Consider the following 19451-nt stretch of genomic DNA (forward strand, 5'->3'; position numbering starts at 1 on the left):
CAAATAACCACCGGCCTCATTATTAATTGAGTCATGACGCAGATAATAACCGAAACATTTCCACTCTTTTATTCTAATCCGCGTCACCTACTGCTCTATGACCTAAAGGGAAACACCGGCGCCATCCTGCAACTCCTGATCACCATAAACCGTCAGCTCCCGGTCACCCCTGATCCAGCAGGACCATGAGAGCGGATAATGGAGAACTGGACCCGTCTGCTATTAAATGGATGTTCTGAAAACGCTAGGTTCTGACAACATTAATGGCAAAGCTGCCCAAAAATGGAGCCAAATGGGGGGTGTCAGCCGGCGCTCCCCTTTCTATATGCTTTTATTAGAGCACATGGGTGTCATAGAGGGCAAAGCCAGCCGATTGCTGAGGGTCTTCAAGACCAGTGATACATGATCAGGTGATCGCCAGCAAGTCCTCATTCAGGGAAGGGTTTGTCCAGATTGGTAGCCCCTGTTAGGCCGGGCTCACACTGCTTTACTAAAGCCCCCAAATGATTTTCCATGGAATCTGCTCAATAACATTTTTTTGTAAATCATAGACTCATTCTAACAATCACAGCACGGGACACAGGATCCAGCGCCATCTGCTGAGATTTTCAGGTTAATGATGCAGTTCTGAATCCCTCTACTAGCCCCCCATCTATACAATGTATGAGTGAGGTCATAGGTGAAGAGTTCCTGACCTGGACTTGTCACCTCCCAGCAGTCAGCCTGGAATGACACAAGATGGCTCAGGAGTTACACTCTGTACATTCTATACCAATTGTGATGTCATAGGATGTCTATGATGTTTATGTGCTTTGTGATGTCATCAGAACTGCCTGTTTAACCCCTTCCAACCCAATGACATACTTTGATTTTGTGAACAGGTTATTTGGATGCAACAGCGCAGACAATGAAGGGACAATAGTAATCATCCAAAACTATAACTATAGGGACACATACACACACAGCTGAAACCAGAAGTTTCCATACACTATATAAAAAGACGCAGGTTTTTCTCAATATCTGACATGAAATCAGAATAAACCTTTCCCGTTTTAGGTCAATTAGGATTTTACCATCATTTTTAATATTTCCCAAATGCCAGAATAATGAGAGAGAGAGAAGGTTTTCAGGCATTTTTATTACTTACTGATTCCAGTGATTCAGCTCCAGGTGCGATATCACAGTGTTCAGGATCCAGCAGGAGGGATCAGTGTTCTGGTCAGTATGAGGAGTGAGCCGCTGTCTGCAGCTGGAGAGATTCTGACGCGCCCCTGGGCCTGTGTTGCGTAGCGTTGCGCACGCGGGGGCCTACCCGGAGCCGGATCTGATAGGGGTAGTAGTTCTCGTGGCGGTGACCCGGTCCGTGCCCAGGGAGTCAACTAAGTGGCGGAATTTAGCAGTAGATGTTAGAGTGTTCGACTACGCCACCCGTTGATTGCGGCTATGAAGCCGCCGCTGCAGGGCAGACCGCTGAGGCCGGTGGTCCGGTTGTGCAGCGTGGATGGTATAACCCCCAACGGGAGGGGTATGGCCTCAGGGCAGCCGACGTGGATGATGGGGATCGCAGAATTGCACGCAGGCTCCAGGAACCACTCAGAGACGGTGCGGTGTAGTTCAGGGTCTTTACTGGTGACAAAGATAGACCCTCCCGGGAGTACTGGCTAGCGAACGGGGCCTGGTCAGTCCGTGAGCAGATGGGATCTCCCCTGGCCAGGCGGAGTTGTAGGCCTCCCCAGCTTATTGTACTCTCCCTGGCTACCTTGCTAGAAGCGGGTAAAAGTAGCCCACGTCCCTGAGTGTACCGTGTGGTGCTCACCCGTATGGCCGGTGACTCGGGGCCTTCTGGTAGCCTCCGCTCCACGACGGCGGTGCTGGTCCCTTGCGTGTGACCGTGCCTTCGGGTTTCTTGGCCAGAGGACCTGAAATCCCCTGCCGGTCGGTTTCTGCTGCTGGGTATGGCTCAGTCCCTACAGCCTCGGACTCCGTGTCCGGTGAGATCTCTTCAGTCAGGACGAGCTCTACAGCTTCCAGTCTCTGACCTCTTTTATCACTGCTCCCACAGAGCTCCTGATCTTGCTTTCCCTGTTTTAACTCCACTCCAGACCAGACTGTGTCTCTGTCTGGGACTCCTCTTCTTCTCCTCTAACCCCGCCTCAGCCCCAGTTTATATAGGGGAAGTTCTTCCCCTCCCAGGACTGGGCAGGAAGTGTTGGATGCTTAGGGTACCTGACCAGGAGACCTCCCACCTGCTCTCAGACGTAATATTGCTATTACTGTGGGAACCAGACCCCTGGGGTGCCACATTCCCCCCTAGTAAAATTTAGTACTCCGGGACTAAACATATTTTTGAAAACATAACAGGGTATAAACAGGAACAATACAATAAGGAAAAACACGTTAGGGTGGTTACAGCGTGCCTGCAACCGGGAGCAGTTTTTGAAGCAAAAAGGGTGTCCATTTCACCAAAGAACAAGGAGACGTAACCAGGTGGGGGTCTGTCCTACCCCAAGTCCTTAGCAGTCTTAGTCCATTCCTGGGTTACGCTCCAAACATATATACAAAGGATTCCGGTTAATCCACAAAAGACTCCTACAAATAACTAGAAAAACATAATTATTTACAAGCAACAGTAAACAGGTAAATACTAATAAAACAGTCTGAGCACTTTAGATCCTCCAACGTACTGACAACTGGCCTCTAGTGGCCCTAGTAGACCTACGGAGCTTACTAACCTGTCCTGAGCTACAGGGTGTAGGAGCTGTCAAAGGTAAGCTGGGCAGCTGTCTACGGGCTCTTTGGCTCACTAGGGGCACCGCAGGCTCACTATAAGCAGAGGGTTGATTCTCCTGGTCTGCTTGTGTGGGGTCTTCTGCCTCCTGGACCGGCTGCTCTTCCAGCTCTACCCGTTTTTCCGTAGGCACTTGGGATGCTGGCTGGAGGAAGGTGAGGACGGGTACCACAACAGCGCCATTTACTTGTGTCCAAGACCGAGGGAAGTCTCCGAGTACAGTACTGACCATCTCCTCCTCTTCCTTTTCGGGTCGAGGGCTTTCTTGATCTTCTTCAGGGTTTCGTAGCTGCTCGGGACACTTCTTCAGGTGATCTCGGGAGACAATGGCTGTGGTTTCTCCTCCATCCTTACTGATTGTGCAGATTTTTGGGTTCTCATGCCTTGATGGCAGTACGGTGTACGGGTCCTTCTCCCACTGGTCGTCCAACTTGTGGAGCCGTCTCTTCCTCTTCAAGACCTGCTCTCCAGGTACCAGGGGAACAGCGGGAGCATACTGGTTGTAAGTCTTCTCCTGTCTTTCTCTTGCTTGACAGAGACTTCGCTCTACGCTCTCCTGTACTTTCCGGTACTGCTGCTGCCTCTCTGTGTCCCAGTCTGCTTCTGGTGAAGTGTCCTCGGGTGTCAGGACTCCCATATCCAGATCAACAGGCAGCTTACCAGGTCTTGCTCTCATTAGGTAAGCCGGGGTACAGTTGGTAGAACCTACAGGGATGTGGTTGTATAGGTCCACCAGATCAGGCAGTTTCTCAGGCCACAGACTGCGTTCTTCCAGGGGCAATGTTTTCAGAAGGTCTATCACCACCTGGTTCATCTTCTTGCAGAGTCCATTGGTTTGTGGATGATAGGGTGTTGTTCTTATCTTCCCGCAGCCATACAGGGTGCAGAACTCCTGGAAGACTTCCGCTTCAAAGGCAGGTCCCTGGTCCGTCAGCACCTGCTCTGGGTATCCGTGTGGACGGCAGAAGTGCTGCTGGAAGGCTCTAGCTGCTGTTTGAGCCGTTAAGTCCTTGACGGGGACTACAACCAAGAACCGGGAGTAGTGATCCACGATGGTTAACGCATAGACGTAGCCACTTCTGCTGGGGGTCAATTTTACATGATCCAAGGCTACCAGTTCCAACGGCTGCCTGGTGACGATGGACTGCAGGGGAGTCTTCTGGCTGGCACGGTCCTTCCTTCTTAGGTTGCATGGGCCACAGTCTCTGCACCACCTCTCGATGGTTCCTCTCATGCCTACCCAGTGGAACCGCCCGCGCAGCATGAACTCCAGCTTCTTCCATCCGAAGTGCCCAGCTCCGTCGTGGTATGCCTCCAGTACCATAGCCGCGTCTCTTCTTGGCACCACTACTTGCCAGATCAGTTCATGCGTCCGGGAGTTAACCATTCTACGGCACAACTTCCCCTTGTAAAGGAACAGTCGACTCTTCTCAGCCCACAGTTGCTTGGTTTCCTCCGGAGCGTCTGGGTCAAGGCGGGCATCTGGCCGAGTCAGCATCTCCTTCACCAGTCGGACGGCAGGGTCACTGTCTTGCGTTTCCGCCCAGTTGTAATGAGGTAAGGGGTTGAACGTAGCGGATTGCTTACCCCTTACACGGTGGGAATACTGGGTAGTCCCATGACGGTGGAACGCAGGGAGTTCAACTTCTTCCAGTTCCTCTGGATCTTCCCCTACGTCCGGTAGGTTTGGCATTCTGGACAAGGCATCCGCGTTGGTATTGGAGCGTCCTGCCCGGTATTTGATCGTGAACTCATAGTTGGACAGGCGGGCCATCCATCTCTGCTCCAGGGCACCGAGTCTTGCAGTGTCCAGGTGTGTCAACGGGTTGTTATCCGTGTACACGGTGAACCGGGAAGAGGCGAGGTAGTGCTTAAAGCATTCGGTGACTGCCCACACCACTGCCAGGAACTCTAGCTTGAATGAGCTGTAATTCTCAGGGTTTCTTTCGGTGGGTCGCAGTTTTCGGCTGGCGTAAGCAATTACCCGTTCTCTCCCCTGCTGGATCTGGGACAGTACGGCTCCTAGCCCGATGTTACTTGCGTCGGTGTAGAGGATAAAGGGCTGGCTGTAATCAGGGTACGCCAGGATTTCATCCCCCGTGAGGGCCATCTTCAGCTGGCGGAAGGACTCTTCTTCCAGCTTCTCCCATCTGAAGGGCGGCTTCTGGTTCTTGGCCTTCCTGGACTGGCCTATCAGGAGGTCCTGCATAGGAGCTGCCTTTTTGGTGAAACCGGGAATGAATCTTCGGTAGTAGCCTACCAACCCGAGGAACTGCCGCACTTCCCTTACGCTGGAGGGTCTTGGCCATTCCTTAATCGCGGTGATCTTATCAGGGTCGGGAGCCACTCCGTCAGCACTCACCACGTGTCCCAGGTACTGCACTTTTGGTTTTAGCAGGTGACACTTCAACGGTTTCACCTTCAGACCGTAGTTTGCCAGGGCTTCAAACACTTCCGCCAGGTGTTTCAGGTGGTCCTCGTAGGTTTTGGAATAAACTATAACATCGTCCAGGTACAGCAGGACCGTCTCAAAGTTCCGGTGTCCCAGACAGCATTCCATCAGTCGTTGGAAGGTTCCTGGTGCGTTGCAGAGTCCGAACGGCATGCAGGTAAACTCGCTAAGTCCCATCGGGGTGGTGAATGCGGTCTTCTCCCGGTCCGCCTCTGCTACAGGAACCTGCCAGTACCCGCTAGTGAGATCCAAAGTGGAGAAGAAGTTAGCAGATTTTAAAGCAGCCAAAGACTCCTCTATCCTTGGTAAGGGGTACGCGTCTTTGTGTGTGATACGGTTGATTTTCCGGTAATCTACACACATTCTCATGGTGTTGTCTTTCTTTTTAACCAAGACTAGTGGAGCTGCCCAGGGGCTACAGCTATCCCTGATTACCCCAGCCTCCTTCATGTCTCTAAGCATCCCCTTGGCGTGTTGGTAGTGTGCAGGGGGTACGGGACGATACCTCTCCTTTATGGGAGGATGGTCTCCCGTGGGGATGTGATGTTCCACTCCCTTTACCCGCCCGAAGTCTAACGGGTGTTTACTGAACACTCTCTCGTATTCCTGGATCACCCGGTAGACTCCCTGCTTGTGGTGAGCGGGTGTGGAGTCAGTACCCAAATGCAGTTGCTGACACCAGTCCTCCATTTGTTGCTTAGAGCCGTTACCTTCCTCTGGATGAGATGGAGGCAAGGGTTCCACGGACTGTACAGAATTTTGGTTGATGGTATACAATTTGGCTAGCGTAGCATACCGGGGCAGGTACACTTCCCTCTTCCCGATATTTATTATGCGAACGGGCACCCTCCCATGGCGTACATCAACCACCCCCCGTGCCATCAAAATGGTGGGCCTACTGTCTGAGTAGACTGGTTCTACCATTGCCTGGTAATCTCTACCTCTCAGACCAATAGCTGCCCGGCACCAAATCATCATTTCACTTTTCGGGGGCATGGCAATAGGGAAAGGGTCACACATTCTCACGCTACCAATCTCACCAACGGAGAGTTCCACCTGTTGCCGTCGCATCAGTGCCCGGATCTCTTTTTGGAGCACCCGCTGCTGGCCGGAGCTGGCGTTCTTGGCAACCTGCTGTAAAATGAGAATCACCTCTGCAAGACAATTTTCAATCACATTAGTTCCTAGAGTTATCTTTGGGTGACTCTCGCGCTTGTCAATGTCCACAATGATCAGTCCCTGTGCTGCCAGTTCGACTTTACCGATCTTAATGGTCACTTCTTTAAATCCGATCTGTGGCACAGGCTGACCATTGCTGGCGATGATACTCAAGTCGTCGTCAGGGTAGCGGGTTATATCCGAGTCATTCCAGTACTGCTTGAAGAGCACGTACGGGATGGTGGTGACCTGTGACCCGGTGTCCAGTAGGGCACTCATAGGAATGCCATCCAGTACCACAGGCATGACTGGACGTCCTCCCACGTATTTGTCACGCCAGTTCGATGGGCCTGGTGATCTTATTCCTAGGGGTTGGCCCTCTACCCCAGGTTGTGCCAGTTTAAAGGACAGTACCTTGCCATATGTCCGGGTTGATTGCAGCGGCGGCAGATGGGTTGTCCGTCCTCGTTGTATCGGTCGCTGGGTCTTCCTCTGGCCGGTGGGGTCCTCCTTGGTCGGCGCCACGGGATGTCCTCCGGTCCGGATGCCAGCTGGATCTTCCCTGGAGTAGAAACCTGTAAAGACTGCACAGTTCGGGTTAGCGCAGCAACGCTTTTAGTTAGCTCTTGGACCTGATGGTGCAGGTCTGTAGCCGGGTCATTGTTTAAAGCCTGCGCATCAGCTCCCACAGGCCCTGCCGACAAGGGCGCCGTCTCCTGGTGGTAAGTGGTAGTAGGGCGTCTGTGGGTCACAGCGCCACCTGGTGCCGGTTCTCGGAGCACCCGGATGGCTCTGTCCTTGAACTGTGCAAAGTCCAGATGAGGGTCCTGTAAGGCCATTGCCCGCAACTGGGTTCGGTGGGCATTGCAATGTAGACCCTCTATAAATTGTTCAGTCAATAGCTTGTCTTCGTTCCCCACGCCGTCAGGGTCGGCCTGCTTAATGGCTCTCAGGGCCTCTTGTAGGTTTAGTGCATAGTCCCTTATATTCTCATGTGCTCGCTGCTTGCACCCGTAGAATCTAAGCTTGATCTCGGCTGAGGTACGGGTATCAAAGGTGTCCTTCAGCCGGGCTAGTATCTCTGCGACAGTCCTCCTCCTCCCAAGTGGCCAGGACTTTACCTCCCTTTGGGCTGCCCCTGTTAATTGAGCCACCAGGATGCTCACTTTTTGCTCCTCTGTGAGGGGGTACACTTGGAAGAGGCTATCCAACCTTTCTCTGAAGTCGTTTAGGGTATGTGACTCCCCTGAGTACTGGGGTAGCCAGGCTGCCCCCGGGATATAGGGCATGGTGAAAGGCATGACCGTAGCAGCGGTGGCGCTGGCGGTGGCTGTGGCAGTGAAGCTCTCCTCCGTATCCGACATCCTCCTCCCCCCTAGTGGACCGTGGCCTACCTTGCGATGATCCTCTTCCGTAGGCCGCGGCTCCGCAGTGGATCGTCAGGGTTGAGGACCTTCCGTCGCGCTCCTGTGACGTCAGCGTCTGCTGGGCTCCTTCCAGGACCTTACGCAACGTCCGGACGTGAGGCGGAGCTTCAGTTCTCGCGCGCTTTCGGAGTCCACGCCCCTCTTCTTCCCGCGCGGCGTCCTCAAGATGGCGTCCAATGGCGGGAAAACTCCACGGATGGCGGGAAGAAGGCAAAAGATGGCGTCGGATGGCGGGAAAACTCCACGGATGGCGGGAAGAAGGCAAAAGATGGCGTCGGATGGCGGGAATCTTCACCACAGGTAAGTTTAACAGTCTTTTTCAGGCACGCAGTACCCGGTGGTTGCGGGCACGGAATCCTGCCGACTACGCCAAAAGCTGACGCGCCCCTGGGCCTGTGTTGCGTAGCGTTGCGCACGCGGGGGCCTACCCGGAGCCGGATCTGATAGGGGTAGTAGTTCTCGTGGCGGTGACCCGGTCCGTGCCCAGGGAGTCAACTAAGTGGCGGAATTTAGCAGTAGATGTTAGAGTGTTCAACTACGCCACCCGTTGATTGCGGCTATGAAGCCGCCGCTGCAGGGCAGACCGCTGAGGCCGGTGGTCCGGTTGTGCAGCGTGGATGGTATAACCCCCAACGGGAGGGGTATGGCCTCAGGGCAGCCGACGTGGATGATGGGGATCGCAGAATTGCACGCAGGCTCCAGGAACCACTCAGAGACGGTGCGGTGTAGTTCAGGGTCTTTACTGGTGACAAAGATAGACCCTCCCGGGAGTACTGGCTAGTGAACGGGGCCTGGTCAGTCCGTGAGCAGATGGGATCTCCCCTGGCCAGGCGGAGTTGTAGGCCTCCCCAGCTTATTGTACTCTCCCTGGCTACCTTGCTAGAAGCGGGTAAAAGTAGCCCACGTCCCTGAGTGTACCATGTGGTGCTCACCCGTATGGCCGGTGACTCGGGGCCTTCTGGTAGCCTCCGCTCCACGACGGCGGTGCTGGTCCCTTGCGTGTGACCGTGCCTTCGGGTTTCTTGGCCAGAGGACCTGAAATCCCCTGCCGGTCGGTTTCTGCTGCTGGGTATGGCTCAGTCCCTACAGCCTCGGACTCCGTGTCCGGTGAGATCTCTTCAGTCAGGACGAGCTCTACAGCTTCCAGTCTCTGACCTCTTTTATCACTGCTCCCACAGAGCTCCTGATCTTGCTTTCCCTGTTTTAACTCCACTCCAGACCAGACTGTGTCTCTGTCTGGGACTCCTCTTCTTCTCCTCTAACCCCGCCTCAGCCCCAGTTTATATAGGGGAAGTTCTTCCCCTCCCAGGACTGGGCAGGAAGTGTTGGATGCTTAGGTTTCCTGACCAAGAGACCTCCCACCTGCTCTCAGACGTAATATTGCTATTACTGTGGGAACCAGACCCCTGGGGTGCCACAATTCAGTGACCCGTGCACTGCTCTCCCGGGATGTCTAATGCTGGGAGGAGCAGTCAGCAGCACTCAGTGCACTAGCACATGACATGCTGCAAGCACGGCAGCTCACACGTGTTACTGATTACTATTCACCGCTCCTCCCAGCATTAGACATCCCGGCAGAGTACGGGAGTCACTGGATCTGTTCTGCTGCAGTGCAGACAGCAGCTCACTTCAGGGACTGACTGATCGCTGATCAATAATGCTGAATAGTGTTGAGCGATACCTTCCGATATCAGGAAATATCGTATCGGATTGGATCGGACCGATACTCAAAAAGTATCGGATATCGCCGATTCCGATACCGGAAACCAATGCAAGTCAATGGGACACTAATATCGGAATGAAAATAAACCCTTTCTTTCCTTGTAGGTTAATTCTACATGAAGTAAAACAACTAAGAATAATGTAGAATGTATTATGCGAAAAGCCGGCAATTCATCAGCGGCATACACCGGTACCCGACAATTTACAACAGAAAGAATAGAGCTTCACACATAGATTAGATAGATAGAAACATGTCAGTCACATATATAATAAGTACAGTGATAGTGTTGGTTACTGTACTTGTCATTTAGTGTAAAGGATTTATATAAAAAAATAATAGTGTTTTCATGCACCGTCTCTTTAAGAAAGCCGGCCGGCAATTCAGCAGCGGTACCCGACAATTTACAATAGAAAGAATAGAGCTTCACACAAAGATTAGATAGATAGAAACATGTCAGTCACATATATATGAAGTACAGTGACAGTGTTGGTTACTGTACTTGTCATTTAGTGTAAAGGATTTATATAAAAAAATAATAGTGTTTTCATGCACCGTCTCTTTAAGAAAGCCGGCCGGCAATTCAGCAGCGGTACTCGACAATTTAGAATAGAAGGAATAGAGAATCATACATAGATTAGATAGATAGAAACATGTCAGTCACACATATAAGAAGCACAGTGACAGTGTTGATTACTGTACTTGTCATTTAGTGTAAAGGATTTATTTTAAAAAAAATTGGCGTGGGGTTCCTCTTAATTTTAGTCTCTAGCGGAGGTTAAGCAGACAGCTGGGGCAGATGTTTGAAGCCTGGGAAGGGGGTAATACCCACGGAGCTTCCCAGGCTACTAATATCAGCCCCCAGCTGAATACCTAGCCTTTACTAGCTATTAAAATGGGGGACCACCCCAAAAAAATGACGTGGGGTCCCCCCTATTTTAATAGCTAGCAAAGGCTAGGCAGACAGCTGGGGGCTGATATTAATAGCCCAGGAAGGGTACCATGAATATTGGCCCCCTCCCAGGCTAGAAACACCAGCCGTCAGCCGCCCCAGAAATGGCGCATCCATAGGACCCTCTGAGGGCACCGCGGCGACTTCAAATGAACAGCTGATCGGCATCACCTGATACCGCAGCTGTTCATTTGAAATAACCGGCGGGAACGCGCAGCACAGAACGGGAAAGCCGGCGGTGAAGTCTTTTCACTGCCGGCTTCCCCGCCCGGGTTCTTCGCTCCCCGCTCCTTGGTGCTGCGCTCCCCGCCCGGTCCTAACTTACGATCGGGATGGGAGGTGGTAAGGGGAGCGGAGGATCGGGGTGGGAGGCTGCGGGGAAGCAGTATGGGGTTGTGTGATTGTTTAAAAGCCGGCTGGGATGGCATTCTGATGACAGGCTGGATCTCAGCTGAGCGCTGCCATCCAGCTTGTCATCCTTCAGAGAAACGGCAGAGCGCAGGCATTATGGGAACTTCCGATTCCGGTATTCGATATTGTAAAAGTATCGGAATTAAGTATCGGAATTCCGATACCGCGAATATCGGCCGATACCCGATATTTCAGTATCGGAATGCTCAACACTAATGCTGAATCTTTGCCTCTGCGATACCGCACCTGGAACAACCAGGGAGAGCGGTGCTGCTGTTGGTAAGTCTAATAGTGATTGGCAGCATCGCAGCCAATCAGTGTTAGTTTTGTTTGTGGCCTCTTCCCCGTGCTAACAGCAGAGCTGAGGTAATGAGCCATGATGTGCTGAGTAACAGCGCTCCTCCCTAACTGTGTCACAGGCTGACAGTGAGAAGCACAGGGAGATGGATGGCTGCCTGCTACACCACTCACCAAAGGTTAGATATATGTAGCTGAGCAGGATTATCACATAACTAAGTGACCCCCATCAACACCAACAGTGAGGGGCTTTACTCATTGGTGATAGAGAGTGAGAGGGCTCAGTCACTAAGGGAGGATTTCCCTTAATTTTTTGTTTCACCCCTGACTGACTGAGCCTCCCCTGTATTACCCCTGAGTGCCGCTGTATCAACCCTGACTGATGCCCACCCTGTACCACCCCTGACTGATATAATGTCCCCATTTTGGTATAATGTCCCCCATCCTGGGCTCCATGCTATAACCATGTCCCCCTTCTGGTATAATGTCCGCCATTCTGGTGTAATGTCACTCATCCTGGTATATTCTCCCCATCTTAATATACTGTAATGTTCCCAGCCTGGTATCTTATCTCCCATCCTGATATAATGTCCTTCATTCTGATATAATTTCCCCATCCTGATATAATGTCTGCCATCCTGATATAGTGTCCGCCATCCTTATGTAATGTCCGTCACCCGGATGTAATGTCCGCCATCCCAGTGTAATGTCCGCCATCCTGGTATAAGGTCTGCCATCCTGATATAATTTCCCCATCCTGATATAATGTCCGCCATCCTGATATAGTGTCCGACATCCTGATATAATGTCCGCCATCCTGATGCAATGTCCGCCATCTTTATGTAATGTCCGTCACCCCGATGTAATGTCCGCCATCCCAGTGTAATGTCCGCCATCCTGATATAGTGTCCGACATCCTGATATAATGTCCGCCATCCTGATATAGTGTCCGCCATCCTTATGTAATGTCTGTCACCCCGATGTAATGTCTGCCATCCCAGTATAATGTCCGCCATCCTGGTATAATGTCTGCCATCCTGGTATAAGGTCCGCCATCCTGGTATAAGGTCCGCCATCCTGGTATAAGGTCCGCCATCCTGGTATAATGTTCCCCCAGATGGTAGCTGACTTGAAGTTGGGAATTTTGTTGGGAATCTCTCTCAAGTAAAACTAACAGGTCAAGCAAATTCTTATCCTCTCTTGCTGACAACTTTATCTTCCAAAAGGTAGGGGAGAAAACAAGGGGATCTGCTACTTTGGATCTAATCCTTATAAACAGGGAGGAAATGGTTGAGGAGGTAAAGGTGGCTGGGACCCTAGGAGGCAGCGATCATGCTATTATAGAATTTTGGATAACTAGAGGAGGAAGACATGTGAAGTCTCAGACTTCAAGGTTAGATTTTAGAAAGGCAGATTTTAAGAGACTCAGAAAGAGAATAGGAGGGATCCAATGGCTGGATGTCCTTAAGGACAAAAATGTCCAGGAAGGATGGGAAATTTTTAAAAATGAGATTCTCAAAGCACAATCGTTAACAATCCCGAAAAGTAGGAAGAATGGGAAGCATTTAAGGAAACCAGGATGGATGAACACAGAACTTAAACACATGCTAAAAAGAAAGAAAGAAATGTTTATTAAATGGAAAGAGGGAGGCATATCTAAAGAAGATTATAATGCAGTCTGCAGATCCTGCAGGGCACGTATCAGGTTAGCTAAAGCTGACAATGAATTAAGGATTGCAAGAGATGTCAAAAGCAATAAAAAAGGATTTTGGGGGTATGTCAAAAGTAAAAGAAAAGTCAAAGATGCTATAGGATTTTTACAGGATGAAAATGGAGAAATGGTAAGAGAGGATGTTGAGAAGGCCGAACTTTTTAATTCCTATTTTGCATCTATTTTCTCTCAGAAAGAAAATGTAACATCAACTGATCTTCACTGTCCTTTAAAAGGAATAGAGGAATCCAAGTTATCTGTAAACAGAAAGATTGTGAGGGAATATTTAGCTAACATAAATGAGTTCAAGTCTCCAGGTCCAGATGAATTACACCCCAGAGTACTGAAGGAGATCGTAGAAGAAATTTTAGAACCACTCTCCATAATCTTTGAAAATTCTTGGAGAACAGGAGAAGTCCCAGAAGACTGGAGAAGAGCAAATGTTGTTCCTATCTTCAAAAAGGGGAAGAAGGTGGACCCAGGGAACTATAGGCCGGTGAGTCTGACTTCTATACCAGGAAAGATCTTTGAACAAATTATTAAACAACATGTATGTAAGTACATGGATAAGAATGAAGTGATTAACCAGAGTCAGCATGGGTTTGTAACTAACAAGTCATGTCAGACTAACTTAATTTCCTTCTATGACAGAATCACTGACTGGGTGGATCAGGGAAATGCTGTAGATATAGTATATCTTGACTTCAGCAAAGCATTTGACAAAGTATCTCACACCATCCTTATTGAAAAAATGACCAAGTATGCAATGGACCAGGCAACTGTTAGGTGGATTCATAACTGGCTTAGTGATCGGACTCAAAGGGTGGTTGTAAATGGCTTCACATCAAGCTGGATGAATGTCTCAAGTGGGGTACCACAGGGCTCCGTCCTGGGACCTGTATTGTTCAACATCTTTATCAATGATTTAGATGAAGGAATTGAGGGTAAACTGATTAAATTTGCTGATGACACAAAGCTAGGAGGGATAGCTAATACTAGAGAAGAGAGAGAGAGGATTCAAAAAGACCTAAATAAACTGGAGCAGTGGGCAGCAACCAACAGAATGGTTTTTAACAGGGAAAAATGCAAAGTACTACATCTGGGCAATAAAAATGAAAAAAGCATATACAGAATGGGAGGAATAGAGCTAAGCAACAGTACATGTGAAAAAGACTTAGGTATACTAATAGATCATAGACTGAACATGAGTCAACAGTGTGATGCAGCAGCAAAAAAGGCAAATACAATTCTGGGATGTATTAACAGAAGCATACAGTCTAGATCACGTGAAGTCATTATCGGTCTTTACTCCTCTTTGGTCAGACCTCATCTGGAATACTGTGTACAGTTTTGGGCACCACATTTTAAAAAAGACATAGACAAACTGGAGCAAGTTCAGAGAAGAGCGACCAGAATGGTGACTGGTCTGCAAACCATGTCCTATGAGGAACGGTTGCAGGATTTGGGAATGTTTAGCTTGCAAAAAAGAAGACTGAGAGGAGACTTAATAGCTGTCTACAAATATGTCAAGGGCTGTCACATTGTAGAAGGATCATCTTTATTCTCATTTGCACAAGGAAAGACTAGAAGCAATGGGATGAAACTAAATGGGAGGAGACACAGATTAGATATTAGAAAAAACTTTTTGACAGTTAGGGTGATTAATGAGTGGAACAGGCTGCCACGAGAGGTGGTGAGTTCTCCTTCAATGGACGTCTTTAAACAGAGGCTGGACAGACATCTGTCTGAGATGATCTAGTGAATCCTGCTTTGAGCAGGGGGTTGGACCAGATGACCCAGGAGGTCCCTTCCAACTCTACCATTCTATGATTCTATGATTCTATGATTCTAAGTGCAGGGAGCCGGCGGGTCTCTGCGTCACAATACATTTCAGCAGAATGTGTGTCAGAGAATGCACATCCAGGTGAAATTGGTGTCGTCGGGCCACGCACAAGCATGGGTCTGGTCCCGGTTGTACCCTCTATGACCGCGATCATTACGCCCCTGCTTGTTTTGTATGTTTTAATATAACAGTAACAGTATTGCAGTATATAGTGGAAATAATGATCCCATATGAATCCAGCCTAATGCTGGATATCACAGGAGTATCAAGATGGGTGTGCACAGCTGAATGGTCACCATACAGGCACATGCCCGCTGTATGTTGCGTGTGCACAGCTGAATGGTCACCATACAGGCACATGCCCGCTGTATGTTGCGTGTGTACAGCTGAATGGTCACCATACAGGCACATGCCCGCTGTATGTTGCGTGTGCACAGCTGAATGGTCACCATACAGGCACATGCCCGCTGTATGTTGCGTGTGTACAGCTGAATGGTCACCATACAGGCACATGCCTGCTGTATGTTGCGTGCGCACAGCTGAATGGTCACCATACAGGCACATGCCCGCTGTATGTTGCGTGTGCACAGCTGAATGGTCACCATACAGGCACATGCCCGCTGTATGTTGTGTGTGCACAGCTGAATGGTCACCATACAGGCACATGCCCGCTGTATGTTGCGTGTGCACAGCTGAATGGTCACCATACAGGCACATGCCTGCTGTATGTTGCGTGTGCACAGCTGAATGGTCACCATACAGGCACATGCCCGCTGTATATTGCGTGTGAAGTGGTCTCCACTCCTGAGCCAACTCCACACACGTGGACCCTGCTGTGGACGTACTGGTACTGTATGTTCATCTGTGCCAAGGGATTAATATATTTCTAATTGATTTCATGTATGTGCCTGGGGACAGGAGCACCCTGGCACTCGCTGTCTTAAAAAAGGCGCGGAACAAATGCATTCATATTAAAACCATTTTTACATGCAGAAAAAGTTGCAATTTGTACAAAATTATATTACTATGCAACATTTGACCCACTGGATGTCAGCTCTTTTTTAGCATTGAGACGTGTGCTACCATGCTTAAAATGTTCTGCTTAAATAATTTGCACCAAATGTATCATTAGTGACGAAATGTGATAAATATGGAATAATGGAGTTGAAGTGAGTACAAAAGATTTTGCTCAAATTCTGCCATTTTTGATAAATGTGAACCATTGTATTTTTATGTTACACCACAATACTAGCATATTTTATCTCACAATTGGTGGGCTTGTATTATTTCTATGTAGTTACATATTGGGCCCCAGGAATAATTTCCTCTGGTGGGCCCAAGGCTCAGCAGTACGACGCTGCACCTGAGTATGGAGCTAGCATTGGAGAGGCCCCCTCTGCTCTGCGATCTTGCCCCTCTGTCTGATACACTGTGACTGGCAGCTGCCTACAGGCCTGTGTCTGGTGTCTCTGAGGGGGCAGCAGCTGCCTACAGGCCTGTGTCTGGTGTCTCTGAGGGGGCAGCAGCCACCTACAGGCCTGTGTCTAGTGTCTCTGAGGGGGCAGCAGCCGCCTACAGACCTGTGTCTAGTGTCTCTGAGGGGGCAGCAGCCGCCTACAGGCCTGTGTCTAGTGTCTCTGAGGGGGCAGCAGCAGCCTACAGGCCTGTGTCTAGTGTCTCTGAGGGGGCAGCAGCCGCCTACAGGCCTGTGTCTAGTGTCTCTGAAGGGGCAGCAGCCACCTACAGGCCTGTGTCTAGTGTCTCTGAGGGGGCAGCAGCCGCCTACAGGCCTGTGTCTAGTGTCTCTGAGGGGGCAGCAGCCACCTACAGGCCTGTGTCTAGTGTCTCTGAGGGGGCAGCAGCCACCTACAGGCCTGTGTCTAGTGTCTCTGAGGGGGCAGCAGCCGCCTACAGGCCTGTGTCTAGTGTCTCTGAGGGGGCAGCAGCCACCTACAGGCCTGTGTCTGGTGTCTCTGAGGGGGCAGCAGCCGCCTACAGGCCTGTGTCTAGTGTCTCTGAGGGGGCAGCAGCCGCCTACAGGCCTGTGTCTAGTGTCTCTGAGGGGGCAGCAGCAGCCTACAGGCCTGTGTCTAGTGTCTCTGAGGGGGCAGCAGCTGCCTACAGGCCTGTGTCTAGTGTCTCTGAGGGGGCAGCAGCAGCCTTACAGGCCTGTGTCTGGTGTCTCTGAGGGGGCAGCAGCCGCTTACAGGCCTGAGTCTAGTGTCTCTGAGGGGGCAGCAGCAGCCTACAGGCCTGTGTCTAGTGTCTCTGAGGGGGCAGCAGCTGCCTACAGGCCTGTGTCTAGTGTCTCTGAGGGGGCAGCAGCTGCCTACAGGCCTGTGTCTAGTGTCTCTGAGGGGGCAGCAGCCACCTACAGGCCTGTGTCTAGTGTCTCTGAGGGGGCAGCAGCTGCCTACAGGCCTGTGTCTAGTGTCTCTGAGGGGGCAGCAGCTGCCTACAGGCCTGTGTCTGGTGTCTCTGAGGGGGCAGCAGCCACCTACAGGCCTGTGTCTAGTGTCTCTGAGGGGGCAGCAGCAGCCTACAGGCCTGTGTCTAGTGTCTCTGAGGGGGCAGCAGCCGCCTACAGGCCTGTGTCTAGTGTCTCTGAGGGGGCAGCAGCCGCGTACAGGCCTGTGTCTAGAGTCTCTGAGGGGGCAGCAGCCACCTACAGGCCTGTGTCTGGTGTCTCTGAGGGGGCAGCACCCGCCTACAGGCCTGTGTCTAGTGTCTCTGAGGGGGCAGCAGCCGCCTACAGGCCTGTGTCTAGTGTCTCTGAGGGGGCAGCAGCTGCCTACAGGCCTGTGTCTAGTGTCTCTGAGGGGGCAGCAGCAGCCTACAGGCCTGTGTCTAGTGTCTCTGAGGGGGCAGCAGCCGCCTACAGGCCTGTGTCTAGTGTCTCTGAGGGGGCAGCAGCCGCCTACAGGCCTGTGTCTGGTGTCTCTGAGGGGGCAGCAGCTGCCTACAGGCCTGTGTCTAGTGTCTCTGAGGGGGCAGCAGCAGCCTACAGGCCTGTGTCTAGTGTCTCTGAGGGGGCAGCAGCCGCCTACAGGCCTGTGTCTAGTGTCTCTGAGGGGGCAGCAGCCGCCTACAGGCCTGTGTCTAGTGTCTCTGAGGGGGCAGCAGCCGCCTACAGGCCTGTGTCTAGTGTCTCTGAGGGGGCAGCACCCGCCTACAGGCCTGTGTCTAGTGTCTCTGAGGGGGCAGCAGCCGCCTACAGGCCTGTGTCTAGTGTCTCTGAGGGAGCAGCAGCCGCCTACAGGCCTGTGTCTAGTGTCTCTGGGTGGGCAGCAGCTGCCTACAGGCCTGTGTCTAGTGTTTCTGAGGGGGCAGCAGCTGCCTACAGGCCTGTGTCTGGTGTCTCTGAGGGGGCAGCAGCTGCCTACAGGCCTGTGTCTAGTGTTTATGAGGGGGCAGCAGCCGCCTACAGGCCTGTGTCTAGTGTCTCTGAGGGGGCAGCAGCTGCCTACAGGCCTGTGTCTAGTGTCTCTGAGGGGGCAGCAGCCGCCTACAGGCCTGTGTCTAGTGTCTCTGAGGGGGCAGCAGCCGCCTACATGCCTGTGTCTAGTGTCTCTGAGGGGGCAGCTGTCGCCTACAGGCCTGTGTCTAGTGTCTCTGAGGGGGCAGCAGCCGCCTACAGGCCTGTGTCTAGTGTCTCTGAGGGGGCAGCAGCCGCCTACAGGCCTGTGTCTAGTGTCTCTGAGGGGGCAGCAGCCGCCTACAGGCCTGTGTCTAGTGTCTCTGAGGGGGCAGCAGCCGCCTACAGGCCTGTGTCTAGTGTCTCTGAGGGGGCAGCAGCCGCCTACAGGCCTGTGTCTAGTGCCTCTGAGGGGGCAGCAGCCGCCTACAGGCCTGTGTCTAGTGTCTCTGAGGGGGCAGCAGCCGCATACTGCCACCCCTTTCACACAGCTCCAACAAGCGCCTGGGGCAAGATGCTCATCTCACCTCATGACAGAAGCAGCCCTGGTTGACATATAGAGAATGATTAGAAGGAATGATGGTGCAGAGAACCGGTACAGTACAGACCAAAAGTTTGGACACACCTTCTTATTTAAAGAGTTTTCTGTATTTTCTTTACTATGAAAATTGTACATTCACACTGAAGGCGTCAAAATTATGAATTAACACATGTGGAATTATATACTTAACAAAAAAGTGTGAAACAACTGAAAATATGTCTTATATTCTAGGTTCTTCAAAGTAGCCACCTTTTGCTCTGATGACTGCTTTGCACACTCTTGGCATTCTCTTGATGAGCTTCAAGAGGTAGTCACCGGAAATGGTCTTCCAACAATCTTGAAGGAGTTCCCAGAGATGCTTAGCACTTGTTGGCCCTTTTGCCTTCACTCTGCGGTCCAGCTCACCGCAAACCATCTCGATTGGGTTCAGGTCTGGTGACTGTGGAGGCCAGGTCATCTGGCGTAGCCCCCCATCACTCTCCTTCTTGGTTAAATAGCCCTTACACAGCCTGGAGGTGTGTGTGGGGTCATTGTCCTGTTGAAAAATAAATGATGGTCCAACTAAACGCAAACCAGATGGAATAGCATGCCGCTGCAAGATGCTGTGGTAGCCATGCTGGTTCAGTATGCCTTCAATTTTGAATAAATCCCCAACAGTGTCACCAGCAAAGCACCATCACACCATCACACCTCCTCCTCCATGCTTCACGGTGGGAACCAGGCATGTAGAGTCCAT

This window comes from Phyllobates terribilis, unplaced genomic scaffold (genome assembly GCF_046119375.1).
Source record: "Phyllobates terribilis strain yellow unplaced genomic scaffold, ASM4611937v1 Scaffold_291__1_contigs__length_2406647, whole genome shotgun sequence".
Lineage (NCBI taxonomy): Eukaryota > Metazoa > Chordata > Amphibia > Anura > Dendrobatidae > Phyllobates > Phyllobates terribilis.